The sequence below is a fragment of the Limanda limanda genome, chromosome 15, assembly GCF_963576545.1.
Source record: "Limanda limanda chromosome 15, fLimLim1.1, whole genome shotgun sequence".
In the NCBI taxonomy this organism is placed as follows: Eukaryota; Metazoa; Chordata; class Actinopteri; order Pleuronectiformes; family Pleuronectidae; genus Limanda; species Limanda limanda.
The window spans coordinates 8,046,241-8,058,844 of NC_083650.1; the positions used below are offsets into that span (position 1 = coordinate 8,046,241).

A 12,604-nucleotide genomic window follows, 5' to 3' on the forward strand; every position below is an offset into this window, starting at 1 on the left:
AGCTCAAAACAAAAGCCATGGGAAAAGTAATGAAATGTGCATTATTAATAATATCCAGCATCATGTGACTGGTATATGGAAGTGAAAATTATATTTTCCTCACTGTATTAAATTTGTGAAAAAAAAGCAACAAAGCAGCAATGATTAAGCGTCTGAACGGGAAAAAAATATTCAATTAAGCAATGCTGCTTTTTAATATTTTAAAATTCAATATAGCTGTAGGTAAATAAACTGGCCTTGTGCATTAAAAACAAATCTGACATGGCAATACCAATGAACTGTACCACAGTTATCAAACTATTTTACTATCCTATCTCCTGATGGAGATGTTCTGCCGAAAACGCTGCATCGGGCATCGGTGAGTTCATGAATCTATGTACCGACTCGTTAGTCGTTACTACGTATTTGAGTCATTTAACCCAAATAGAACAGCTATTTCCATTTCCCAGAAATCAGTTATTCTTTGCTGCTCTAAAACAGCAGGGCCATTGGCAATTTGGCAAAATTTTATTCTGGAAAGTCCCACAAGTAAAGTGGCGACTTCTACCGTATGAAAGACTGAGTGGCACTCGTGTGGCCAAAACCACCATGAGGCTATACAAAGATGGTAGAAGCAACTGTTACAAATGATATATAAGTGTTGATTTTTTATGTATTGATATTGGATTGACACTCGGACTCGTAACAGCCTATACGTAAAATCAAAATATCTGAATTTGGGAGGGAATTTTTTTCCGTATCGTATTGCTATCTCTAACTCCTGATAACAAAAAATGTCCCTGAACTAAAAATTGGCATGCATTTTCATTCTGGGAACAAATTCCTCCTCAGCAAATGTTATTATACGTGAAAGAGATTTGCTTTGCTTCTGCTTGATGTGTCATATGTGTGGTACAAAGAGTAAAAACATGTAGCATTCACATGTATTGTGCCTTAAAACAGCACGTCTGAAAACCCAGGGACACCTACATTTCTCCTAACCTCACACAGAGTCCCGAGGGGAGTGTTCACAGACGACTGAGTAGGAGGGACAGAGTCTGTGGCTCCTCTCGAGCTCAGTGAAACATTAACCCACAGTAAATCCTTTTTGTTCAGGATCAGGAATCAAACATCTCCACGCGGCTGAAAATCAAACACGTCTTTGTGTGAACAAGCAGACGACTTAAAAAGCCAACCATCCCACTGAGCTTCTCAGCAGCACAGAATCAAAGAATTAGCCCCGGGCTCGCCAAACATCGGTAATATACATATTCATAATGGAGATCGCTAAGGTGATAAGACTCCGGCGCTCAGCTCCCCCACTCACTTTTTCAACACTTCCGTCACTGCTGGCAACACGTAGATAATACGCCACTTTTCACCACAGATGACATGATGTGACAGCTCACCTCTGTTCAGGTCTCTACACGGCAACAAGTAGATAACAGCTTTTGTGTGGAATTGTATGGGTGTTTGTGTGTGTGTGTGTGTGTGTGTGTGTGTATGCGCTGATGCTCGGTAACAGCTGATGTCCACTGCTCATTTAAACCAAAGAGCAGTGCAGCCTCTCACTTAACAGAGCGGTTGAGGAGTCAAATGGTTTCATGGAAATCTGCCAGGTTTCCCTGTTTGGACCCGTGCCAGTATTTATGCGAGCAAAGAGGCGGTTAGATGCATGACAGCGTGGTATGCAGACTGCCATAACCTGAACTGCGAGGATAAACTTACAGCATTAAATGGTGATGTTATGGTTGCAAACAAGAAATTGGCACTTGAGAAAGATTCCCACATAAAGCTTGGGTGATTCTATTGGTCTGGAAGCCTGGTGACATCCCAGCTAAAAAAAAAAAAAAAGCAACATTAAACAAAGTAATCTGTTCTTGCTAATACAATAATCACTGCATTTTTTTGATTTTATATAAAGTTTAACTTTGGTAAACGTCATGAAAAATTCACACTAGCAAAGACATCTTGACGAGGGAACTGTAAACTCATATTAAAGGTTATTAGCAAAACACTGCAGCGTCTACTATTATCCAAACTGGAGTAGTCATTGCTCCACATTACGTGAACATGCACTGGTGAGACGAGAGTCAACAATAGTTTTCTGAATTAACGGCACAAACTTATTGTCCCGTTATCAACTGGTCTAACCAGCTCAGTGAGACATTTTTCTCTTAATAGATTATGTACATTTCTAATAGAAAAAAAACAAGTCAGTGTAAATGGATGACTCCCAGCAGGAGCGTCTTTCCAATCTTTAAATTATTCTTTTATTATCAAAATGATAAAGAAAGTGCATAATGTGCATTCACAATAATGTAATGTAAAACGTAAGGCTGTAAAGTTTAAGTGCAAACCTCCACCGACATCATACAAACACATTTATGAAGTTGTTGGCAGAAAGATAGTGGTATGGTTAGTTTTTTTTCTTACTATGGTGTCGTAGCACATAGCTGATCATTGAATTTCAAGGGGTTCTCATAAAATTGTTATTGCTGTGGACGAATTAAATCAGTTGTTCTCGTGGGCGCCAGCCAATTACCTGCTTTCCCTACCCTGTTGCACCAACCCTGGTTCCTGCCAAAAACTGAACCCTGTTATGTTGCTGTGTCGCAGAACGTGCCAACACCTGGATTAACTGGATATTCCCTGTCTGTGACCAGGCCTCAAGTTTTCACAACATGTAATTGTGGCATTATAAGAATTAGAAATCAGTGAGAACCTTTCACACAAACCTCTAATTTATTTAACTATAAGTTAAGGGCTAACATGGCAAACAGTAATAATAACAATAATATCTATGTGAGAAAACAGGCTAAAATTCAATACAAATTCATATCCAATCACATCATCACTTGTCCAGTGTCCACAGTGTAAAACCTAGAGAGCAAGCAGAACTATGAGACCAAATACTCCCCCAGCAGGTCAAAGTCCAGGCAGATCCAAGGCTGCCTGCCGCTAACAAAACAGCTCGTAACAGAGCAAGGACCTGACGCCTCACTACAGGGCTGCCCAGCCAGAACCACAGGGGCCCTGTCTTAGACCAGCAGTCCTACGCTGCCACACAGCATCAGCAAGCTTGTAAAACAAGCTGATAAACTTTATCTGCATCATAACTGTTGTGATAATACACCACAGATGCTGGAATTTAAAAAAAAAAGATTTCCCAGAGGGTTTTTTTCTGGATATAAGCCTATTCCTCAAGTTAATGTGTTGAGATAATCCGTCTGCTGCCGTAAAGAAGGAATGTGATGATTTATATAAAATAAAATTCTGACTCCACATTATCAGTTGATAGAATGAGCCGATGCACCTTCAACAACTATTAGCAGTAGCACTCAGATAGTGTGCCTGCATCCTCAGAGTACATTCTGCACTTCATTCTATTAGTCCGCACATTCACAGAGCCATTAGCATTTAAATATGCAGGAGCTGTGCTCCTTTCAAAATGCCATTTTTACTCTGCTGCAAGGAAGGTTCTTCAGTTGTCATAAACAACTTTTTTTATTCAAGGACCTTTTCAAATGTCAGGGCCAATCAAACACAACACGACAGGTCTCTGGGTGGAAGAAAAAATACAGCTCAGGGGGCAGAGAAGAAAAGCGGACTTATCTTGCATATTCATGTGGTTGGAAGGTTCAATGACTGCTCTCCGAGAATTGTGAGCAGCGGCAAGAAAAAAAATTGGGTGGTAGGAGACAGCTGAAAACAAAAAGTGCGCTTTTAACTGCTTTCTCTCCCTCACCATGTCCAAATGTCAGTGTCACAGACCCACACCGGCCAAAGCTCTGTGTGCCCACAATGATTCCCAAAACCCCAGCTCCAACAGTTTTGTGCTCCCCTCTTCCTCCTCCTTCTCCCTGTCAGCAGATTTAGGCAGAAAAAGTTTTCTCTGCGAAGTGGTGCTCAGCAGAATGGCAAACACACACACAGAGCAGTCTCTCCGCTGGCAAGGGCTCACTTCAGCACTTCAGACATCTCTTTCAGTTTACAACTTGCCTAACATCAGCAAGACGGATCCTCCTGACACAAGTCTATGTCAGCTGGACTGAAACAGCCCCTCTGCCAAGAAACAATGAAACTCTTCCACCTCATGCCACCCCCACTGAGACCTGAGAGAGAGTAGGAAGGAAGGAATTTGAAAAAAAAAGAGGAAATAAAACACAATACATGGTGCCTGTACTTTCTGTGAGTGTGTGTGTAAAATCCTTTGCAGGAAACTTCCCCAGCTCGGACTGAGAGAACTGCAAGCCTCACTGCTATCCTCCTCTCTATCGGTTTCTGTCTTTCTCGCTGCTTCACTTCCTGCCTCTCTTCATTAGTCTCCGTCTCCTCTCTCTGGCTCCAGCCAGGCACAGTCATCCAGGAGGACATTATTAGCTGTCAGCATTAACAACCACTGTAGCAGCAGCAGCAGCGGCAGCAACAGCAGCAGCAGCGGTGGCGGCAGCAGCCTGTTTCGTAACAATGCTCACAGAAAGCCTGGTCTCTGCCCCAGCAGAAGAACAGGCAGTAGTCAGGACAGCCTGCTGCGTGCAGATGGTGCTTTGTTTCTGCTAGTTCCTGCAAAAGTGATACACGGACACAAACGCGAGCACACACATGTGCACGCACACACATGTGCACCCACACATGGCTGGAAGACGCTGCCACTATTCATTCCTAACCCTCTCTGGTTTTGCATGAAAGTTAATGGCCAGTGTTTAAGTTCTGGCTATGACAGGCAAAAGGAAGGGAGGTGAGTGGGAGAAGATCAACTCTCTCCCCCCATTTCCTGCTGGCAAATACACACACACACACACTTTTCCATGTTGGAAAGAAAGTGTATTACATCCCAATTAGATCTCCAAAACTACACCCCCTTCATCCATCCCCCCTCACTCCCATCTATCCCTGGCATAATGTCCAACGCACACAGTCGAGAGCAATTAGGAGTTCTTTGGAGGAAAATGGCCAGCCATTAAGGAGGAGCAGGGAATTCACAGTGTGATGGCTTACACCAGGTGGGAAGCTGTTAGACAGCCAAGTGGCGTGAGCAAACTCCCGTGGTCATAAATACAGGGAACAGTAAACATCCTGCACTGCCCCCCACTGCAACAAAGCGCTCTCATCCAATCATATAATGAGTGAATAGTTTAGAGAACTGTGCACTATTATAGTTCCCTAACACACTGCATGCATCCTCGCTACAGTCATTGCGATGATTGGCATATAAGCACATGTTACTAATAGCATTGATAATGGCGCCGCTTTATTGTCCCAGTACACGTCAGTGTGAAAGACAGCCTGCATTGTCAGGACCCTGAAACTGAAGCAGCTAAATGGAATTCAGCCAGCATTCATTGTATTGTCTACACCACATCATCCTTCTGTGACGTGTTGCAATGTCTTCAGTGAAATGACACAACTTCCACTGTACTCAATGTTCTTTTTTTACGTTATTTAACTGGAACAATCTGTCGAATGTCTACTTGTTTGGCATAAAACAAGTGAGTTGAAGATGTCATTACAGGCCATTGGAACATTGCTGTATTCTGCCAAAATATCAAATGATGAATAAATAAACCACCATTGAATAATACTTCATTCATAATAATATTTGCATTTTTTAATACAAGTCACAAATAGACAGGGGACTTCTACCAAGGCCCTTAGTCCCCGTATGAAACCCCATTTAAATTCACTAGAACTGGATTGAATCTACCCCAAAGTGCACACGCTCAAAAATCAGTCCGCTCAACATGCATGAATTATGAGAAATCGACAAAATGCTGAAAAGGACCCTATCTCACAATGTTAAAGATATGCCCCCCTGAGTTTTGTAGTAATCTGTCGTTTTTGCATGAACCTGCTAACAAACCCACAAACACACGCAGGCGAAAACATAACTTGGAGGAGGAAAACGATAAAAAAAAAATCAGAGCTTGGCATTGGTTTGACTATTATAGTTTCCGAAGTAGATATGTGAGACTTCCATCCATAAACACAAGCGAAAGTGCTACTTCTTCAGTTAATCACTTTGGATTTAAGATTAAAGATTCAGCTCAGTGAATGAATGTGATTCTCCACTCGAATGTGTGATTGTCTCAATTAAAACCCGTAATGCTTTTGAATACAGCAGTGCAATAATAATCTGCATTGTTTTCTGGCTACTGTGAAGCCAGCTGAACTGGGAGAGACTATTAAATTCATTATTTTTAATTGGCAAAGCTCACTAACAAGCCTTCAGAATGCCAATGTGACGAATTAAAGCAGAAAACAGCTGGGAGAGTATGAAGAATGACTTTGGCTGCACTTAGGTGCAAACCAGTGGATGTATACATGTCTCTGTCCTGTATACAATCATACCAGTGGCAGACATGGGTGAAAATACAAACACTGAAAGACTCCTGAAACTATCCCAAACAAAAAAAAAACTGAGACACAGCAGAGCGTGTTCTAACAAATGAGAAACAGGTGCTGGAAAATTGGAGAGCGCACCAATTACACTACACACACACACACTCGATTTATAAAAAAAAAACGTTCTCCGCTCTGAGACAAATCCACCGGCAGCCAGCGTGAGATACAACAGTTGCTCAAGGAAACGATTGAAATAAAACTAGTCCACGGTTCTCGTTTTGCAAAGTGAAGCCACTTCACAAAAAGTCTTTGATATCAGCATCAAAGCTTTAATGCAATCTGAGAATTAATTTTTAAGATGTCTGAAGATCTGAGTGACAGAAATTCTACAGGATTTTTTTTAAACAAAGAACAATGGCTCACGTTTAGAAAATGCTTTCATGAGACTGTTGGAGAAAGTGGATGATTGCCTAGTGTTGAAGGAAGGTCTTTAAATCTCTCAATTAAAGAAATTCTCAACGTGTAAGACAACTGTCACTGAGACGAAACACCTGCAGTATCCTCCATTGCATCATGGGTGACTGACATCAGGCTGCGGGTTTCTGGCCCCCTGTAGAAGATACTCGGTAATTTCACACTCATTACCTCCTCTCCACAATGCACAGCCCAATCACATGACAGTAAAATCCTCTCACACCAAGTCCTATGGGAACTTTTAGAAGCCGTTAGTGGCCGGGCCATTATGGAAATTCTCAGAAGAATTCACAAGAGCTATTTCAGCAGCGTCCAAATTACTGTGTTAAATGGAGTATTAGGCTCTGAGAATATGATTAACCAATTGTAATTGCTTTGCTTCTGTGACTTCAAAACAGACAATCCATGATTTTTTTTCTTTTTTTGGTCCTGTTGCTGTGCTTCCAGCTCGTCCTCGTTACTAAGTAATCATGTCAACTAAAAGAGAAAAAGGGGGAGGGACGTGGCAGCGATGCAAGAAAGAGGAACAAACAGCGTGAATGTCCAGAGATAACCACATGCCAAACGAGCGGGTGGCGAGCGACGTGAGTTACGGCCGGCACCCCGTGCTTTCAAAAAACCATCTTCTCCTCCTGCTCCGGTGCACTTGCTCCCCGGCTTTGCCTTGCCGCTACATCCAGCGTGTCATAATACAGCAGGAGCACACAAATGAGTCCCTACACAAGCATGTTGTACAGCAAGATCAGCCATGTACATCGGAGCTCTCTACAAGCACAAATCATGTTCGTAATCACAGAACGCCGACTCCACCGGCCACCAGGGAATATCTGTTGAGGCAAATGAGACTCCTGATTCCCAATACAAACACACACACACACACACAACAGCACTGATAGCCATCATCAAGCACAGGCAGAATGCGTAACATCATAAATATTAACAGCGCCGGTTGTTTTTTTTTTTGCATTTCCTCTGCGTTTTCCTCCTTAAGTGATAAATCAAAAGAACTGATAGGCGCCGCCATGTGCATTGTTGACGCTGCCTGTGATGCATTTGCCCTGGGAGGCCCAGGCTTTCATATCTGAACACATGCAGCCCACAAAGACGTGAGAGGAAGTTCAACCCCCAGCAGAGTGGAAGGCGGCAGATGAGGGGAGGGATGTGAGGAGGCGAACAGGGAGGGATTTGTCAGTGGGAGTGGGAAATCCCAGAAAAGTACATAAACAGTAACTGATATTTTGGGGGGGGGGAGGTTAAGACCCTCTCCCTAATCTCTGGGTTAAAGCAAAAAGGAATGAGATAATCAGATGTTCCAATAAGACGCAGACATCTTAAAGGGTGCGGGCCGCCGCCTGCACGTCACTGACAAAAGGCTATTTCTCCGCGGGCAGGCTCCTCTCTTTAAGTTCCCCCTGGTCTGTTGTGACAATGCCCAGGAGGAGGGGGGGGGGGGGGAGCAGATGTCCGTTGCCAGCAGCACATCTGCATACAGCCTCAGGCCCCACCCCTTCAGTGGCCAGACAATGGAGCCACCCTCCTCCTCCTCCTCCTCCTCCACTTGAAGCTTTCTTCCACAGGAGCCTCCAAATGCAGTAAAAAAAAAAACTGAAGAGGGAGATTTGGCTTTTTCAGAATGCAATGACACTCTGTGCCTGTCAAACCTGGGAAAAGGAAGAAATCTGCTGCTGTTGGAAAATGTGCAGGTTGCCCATGTGGACGCCTGATTGGGTCACTAATTAAGCGCTCATTAATAAGTGGGTGGATGTTCACACTGGATGTGCTCGGTTATACACATGCTACCCAGAAATGCTGCGGCCGCTTTTGCACCAAACTTTTGCCTCAACTCTCCAAGTGTTAATCTTCTTTAAAAAAAAAAGGTATCAAACACATAAATACACCTTTAATTAGAAGTAATTACAAAATAAAACTCTCAGTATTGGATTTTTAATCTGTCGACCATTACCTTGTAAGTGCCCGGCTCGTTAGGGAAGCTTAAACTCTAAGTGTTAATCAAATATTCTTTAAAAAGGAATTAATCATATAAATACACATTTGATTAAAAGGCTATCGCTAATGAGAAAGTAAACCACTTACTATTGATCCCTATTGGTTTTTGAATGTGTTCAACATTAGCTTAGACGTGCCCAGCACATCAAAAAAACTTTTGCTTAAACTCTTCATGTGTATTTAAGACATTCTTTAAATAACATAACTATTGATTTATAAAAAGGCAATATTGATTAAAAAAAACACTTATGGTTGATTTGAATATGTTCACCATCATCTTACAAGTGCCCAGCTCATTAGGGAACTTTAGTTTCCCCTCTTCAAGTGTATATCAAATGTTTTTAAAGTATTAATCGTGTGAATATAGATTTTTAATAAGAGACCATCGCTAATTAAAAAATAAATCACTCATTATTGCATGTTTAATATCTTCCCCATTATCCAGGAGGCTCATTAGGGAACTTCATAAACCTTATTCCCACATCCCCATGAAGAGTATCAGCTAATGTCTGCTCCCCCCCCTCCCTGGTCCCTGCTCGCTGATGGCGCAGGGACACATGGACTGAACTACACACACACACACAACCCTACACACACACACACAACCCTACACACACTCATACACACTCCACATATTTCCGCCACCTTCTCGCTAATCTTACCTCGGCTGTGTGTTCACTGGGACTTCAGGCTTCGGAGGCTCCGCACATAGCGTCGCAGGCTACGCATTTTCCCGAATGATGATCCAACCTTCAGATGATGATGTGAAGAGAAGAAGAAACTTAATCCTGAACCGCGAGCGGGACAATATCCGGACGCAGGGGGGCGCGAAGCCCGGTGTCGTGTGTTGTTTAGCGCGCAAGGGGAAGTAGCCCCGGTGGTCGCTGGTACTGGTGGTCGTGCTGGTGGTGGTTATCCTGCTGTTTACTTCAGAAACACTCCTCTTCTTTTCCTCCTGCCACAACTGAGAGAGAGAGAGAGAGAGGCACTGAGTGAGAGTGTGTGAGGGGGAGAGAGAGAGCGAGAGAGAGAGTGAGAAAGAGAGAGAAAGGTGTGTATCAGTTTGCTTTTCCCTTTTTTCCTCCCTCTCGTTTTTGGAGTGAGGCGGAGCCTTTGCCCACTTCTCCCTCTCTCACACACACACACACATGCACACACACACATGTACACACACACACACTGGGGTGAGACACCTCTCGCAGTTGTTGATGCAGACGGGACAGTGGGAATATTCTAGAAAACAGATAGACGTGGTGTTGTGACATATTTCCCTTTAGCCTTTTTCTTTTCCTCTGCCCCCCCCCCCCCCTGTAACTTGGAGACTATAGCAAAACTTTAGTTTAACACACATCACACTGACACTTATTAGTTAGACTGCTGTGATCAGAAGAAGAGTTGTATTCGAGACTTCTTTAAATTTTCTTTTCAAATTTAGTGATTCTCCATATTATTTGTTAGTATAAATGAAGATGAAAAAGATTAGCTGTACACAATAAGCTACCTTTCAGGTTTTCTCATTTCAGGCATGTTATGAGTTAGTAGTGCCTCAACAGTTCAGAGTTAGGAGGATTTTTTACGACCTTACGTTATATTTTCGTTAGCTACCAAACCTGTTATTTGCTTGGTAATGTTATTAGCATTCTGTACGTGTCACTTGATCTAGTGTCAGGTCGAACAGCATGAAACCTGATTGTTATATCAACATATCTTATTGTCTCCACCATAAAAGTCCATAGATAATAATAAATGAGACTTTTATGTAAACTTATATGTTTACATAAATGTTTACATATGACGTATTATGTAAACTACATATGTAAATGTTCTTAAACACTGGAGGTTAGGTTTTCACTTTGGCTCTCTACTTGAACTTACTAACAGCTGGTAAATGCAGCTCAAGGACCTCCTTTAATGTATTGTTAAACTAATAATGGATTTAGTCTATTTCTCACACAAATTATTACAGTTATTTGGACCATTGGGGAAACACAATTGACAAAAACTACTTACAAGAAAAATACTAATAAAAAGATTTGTTGTACAGATTTTGTGTTTGGTTTAAAGGGAGTATGGCTGTGTTTAATGGACTTTAGTTGCAACACTCAACCGCTTGTTGACTCAGTGCATTTTTTCCCTCCACATGCTACAGGTGCAGATAGCAGCGACTGCAGCTGTGCCTTGATGTCATGCTTAAAACATGCAATCTACAGCCCTCCCTTATGTTTAGTTCCAGTCTCAGTAAGTAAACTGGTTGTGAACCCTCCATTCATTCATAGAACACGTAACACGGAGCAGATGGCAGGGATAGTCGTTGGATTTTCCCGTCATTTCCCTCTCTGCATAGTTTCCCAACACCTCCAGTTGTCCAGTGTATACATGGAGCGTTCCTCAAAAGACAAATAAAGCAATAGATTAATCATTTACATAGCTTCTGTTGCTGTGAACTCTGTACCATCTAGTGTGTGGTCCCGGGCCTGGGGGCTCTTGGCCCTGTCCGGAGAGCATTTTTTCCCTGTGGCCATTTTGTCTCCCGCACAATGCAGCTACTGGGCATGAACCCAAGCACTCCAGTCCAACGTGGGCCACCAGGGAACACCGACAGAAGCATATGTTTACTATGGCGAAACAGGGGATGGATGACAGGCCACTGAATAAAAATAAGCACATAGGCCCTTTTAAATACAAACCAAAAACAACAGTCAAACAGTAACAGGACAGTTTAAAGGGTTGGAACATTATTTAATATTCAAAATGACAAACATGTGTTGGTGTCCTAATTCACCAGATGACTTTTTTTTTATTTCCTTCTTCATGTCACTTTTAGAATAAGAACTGTTTAAAATCTGCTTTGTCGCTTTAGATTTAATCCAATAAAAAGCTGTTTTTCTTACATTTTGCTGAATTTCTTGTAAGTCCAAGGTTTTCCATTTGTTCCTTATTCCGATCTTTACACTTCTACTTAATTATGTGATAGAACAACACCTGAGAAGTGTCTTGAAAAGATATTGGAAAGGTATTAAAAACATTTTCACCATTTCAACACTAAATCACCATACATCATGATCATTTTAATGGATGAATCTGGAGCCCCTTTTCAAAAAACGCTGCTGCCGTCGTTTTTTTCTCCCTGCACATTTAAAAGCGAAATACTATATTATTTATTGTATATTATAATCCAGAATGAAAAACATGCAGTAGGATTTACACTGTCTCCCACTGGCATACGAATCTGGTTCTACTAAACCAATACAGTGCTGTGGATTATTAAATGTTCTTTATATCAGGGTCTGATAGTGTGATTTGCTTTTTGTTTATACAGTAGTTGTTAGAGGATGACAGTCAACACACACACACCCTCTAATCTCTTCACTGTACAGTGGGTATTTGAGAGGATCAGTAGTGTGCGACTGCATATTTCTGCAGAGAGACATTATTTCTTCCCTCAATTCCTTCTGGCAGAGATCTGAGTGTTTGACCTTTTTAAAATGCAAAGCGATTCTCCTACTCCAGAGAGCGAACGGGAGGCTCATGATTGTGCTACTAAATTTGAGGGACTTAATGCAGTAACTCACAGGGAGAGGAGAGCTGCTCTGCACCTGCCCAAGTCTTGACTTGGTTACGGGGATACAATAACACCTCCAAGGGTTATGTTAATCTTTAAAGACGGGTTATTCTTATGCTGCCCCACTCTTTGCTTCATTGGAATGAATATTTCACTGCAACCTTGAATCACACTCTCTCCCTTAAATCACTTTATTGCATATCATTTCCTTTTACTCGGTCTGTGTGCTCACCACAA

At 42.1% G+C, this 12,604-nt stretch overlaps 1 protein-coding gene across 1 annotated transcript in view; it reads right to left on the reverse strand.

Moving 5' to 3' along the window:
- LOC133020471 (C-terminal-binding protein 2-like) overlaps positions 1 to 9,820 on the reverse strand; it is a 61,275-nt gene extending 51,455 nt beyond the window's left edge. The window contains exon 1 of the mRNA XM_061087042.1: positions 9,468 to 9,820. The gene's annotated coding sequence lies outside the window, so the exon portion shown is untranslated. The remainder of the gene's footprint in view (positions 1 to 9,467) is intronic.
- Between the last annotated feature and the right edge of the window lie 2,784 nt (positions 9,821 to 12,604).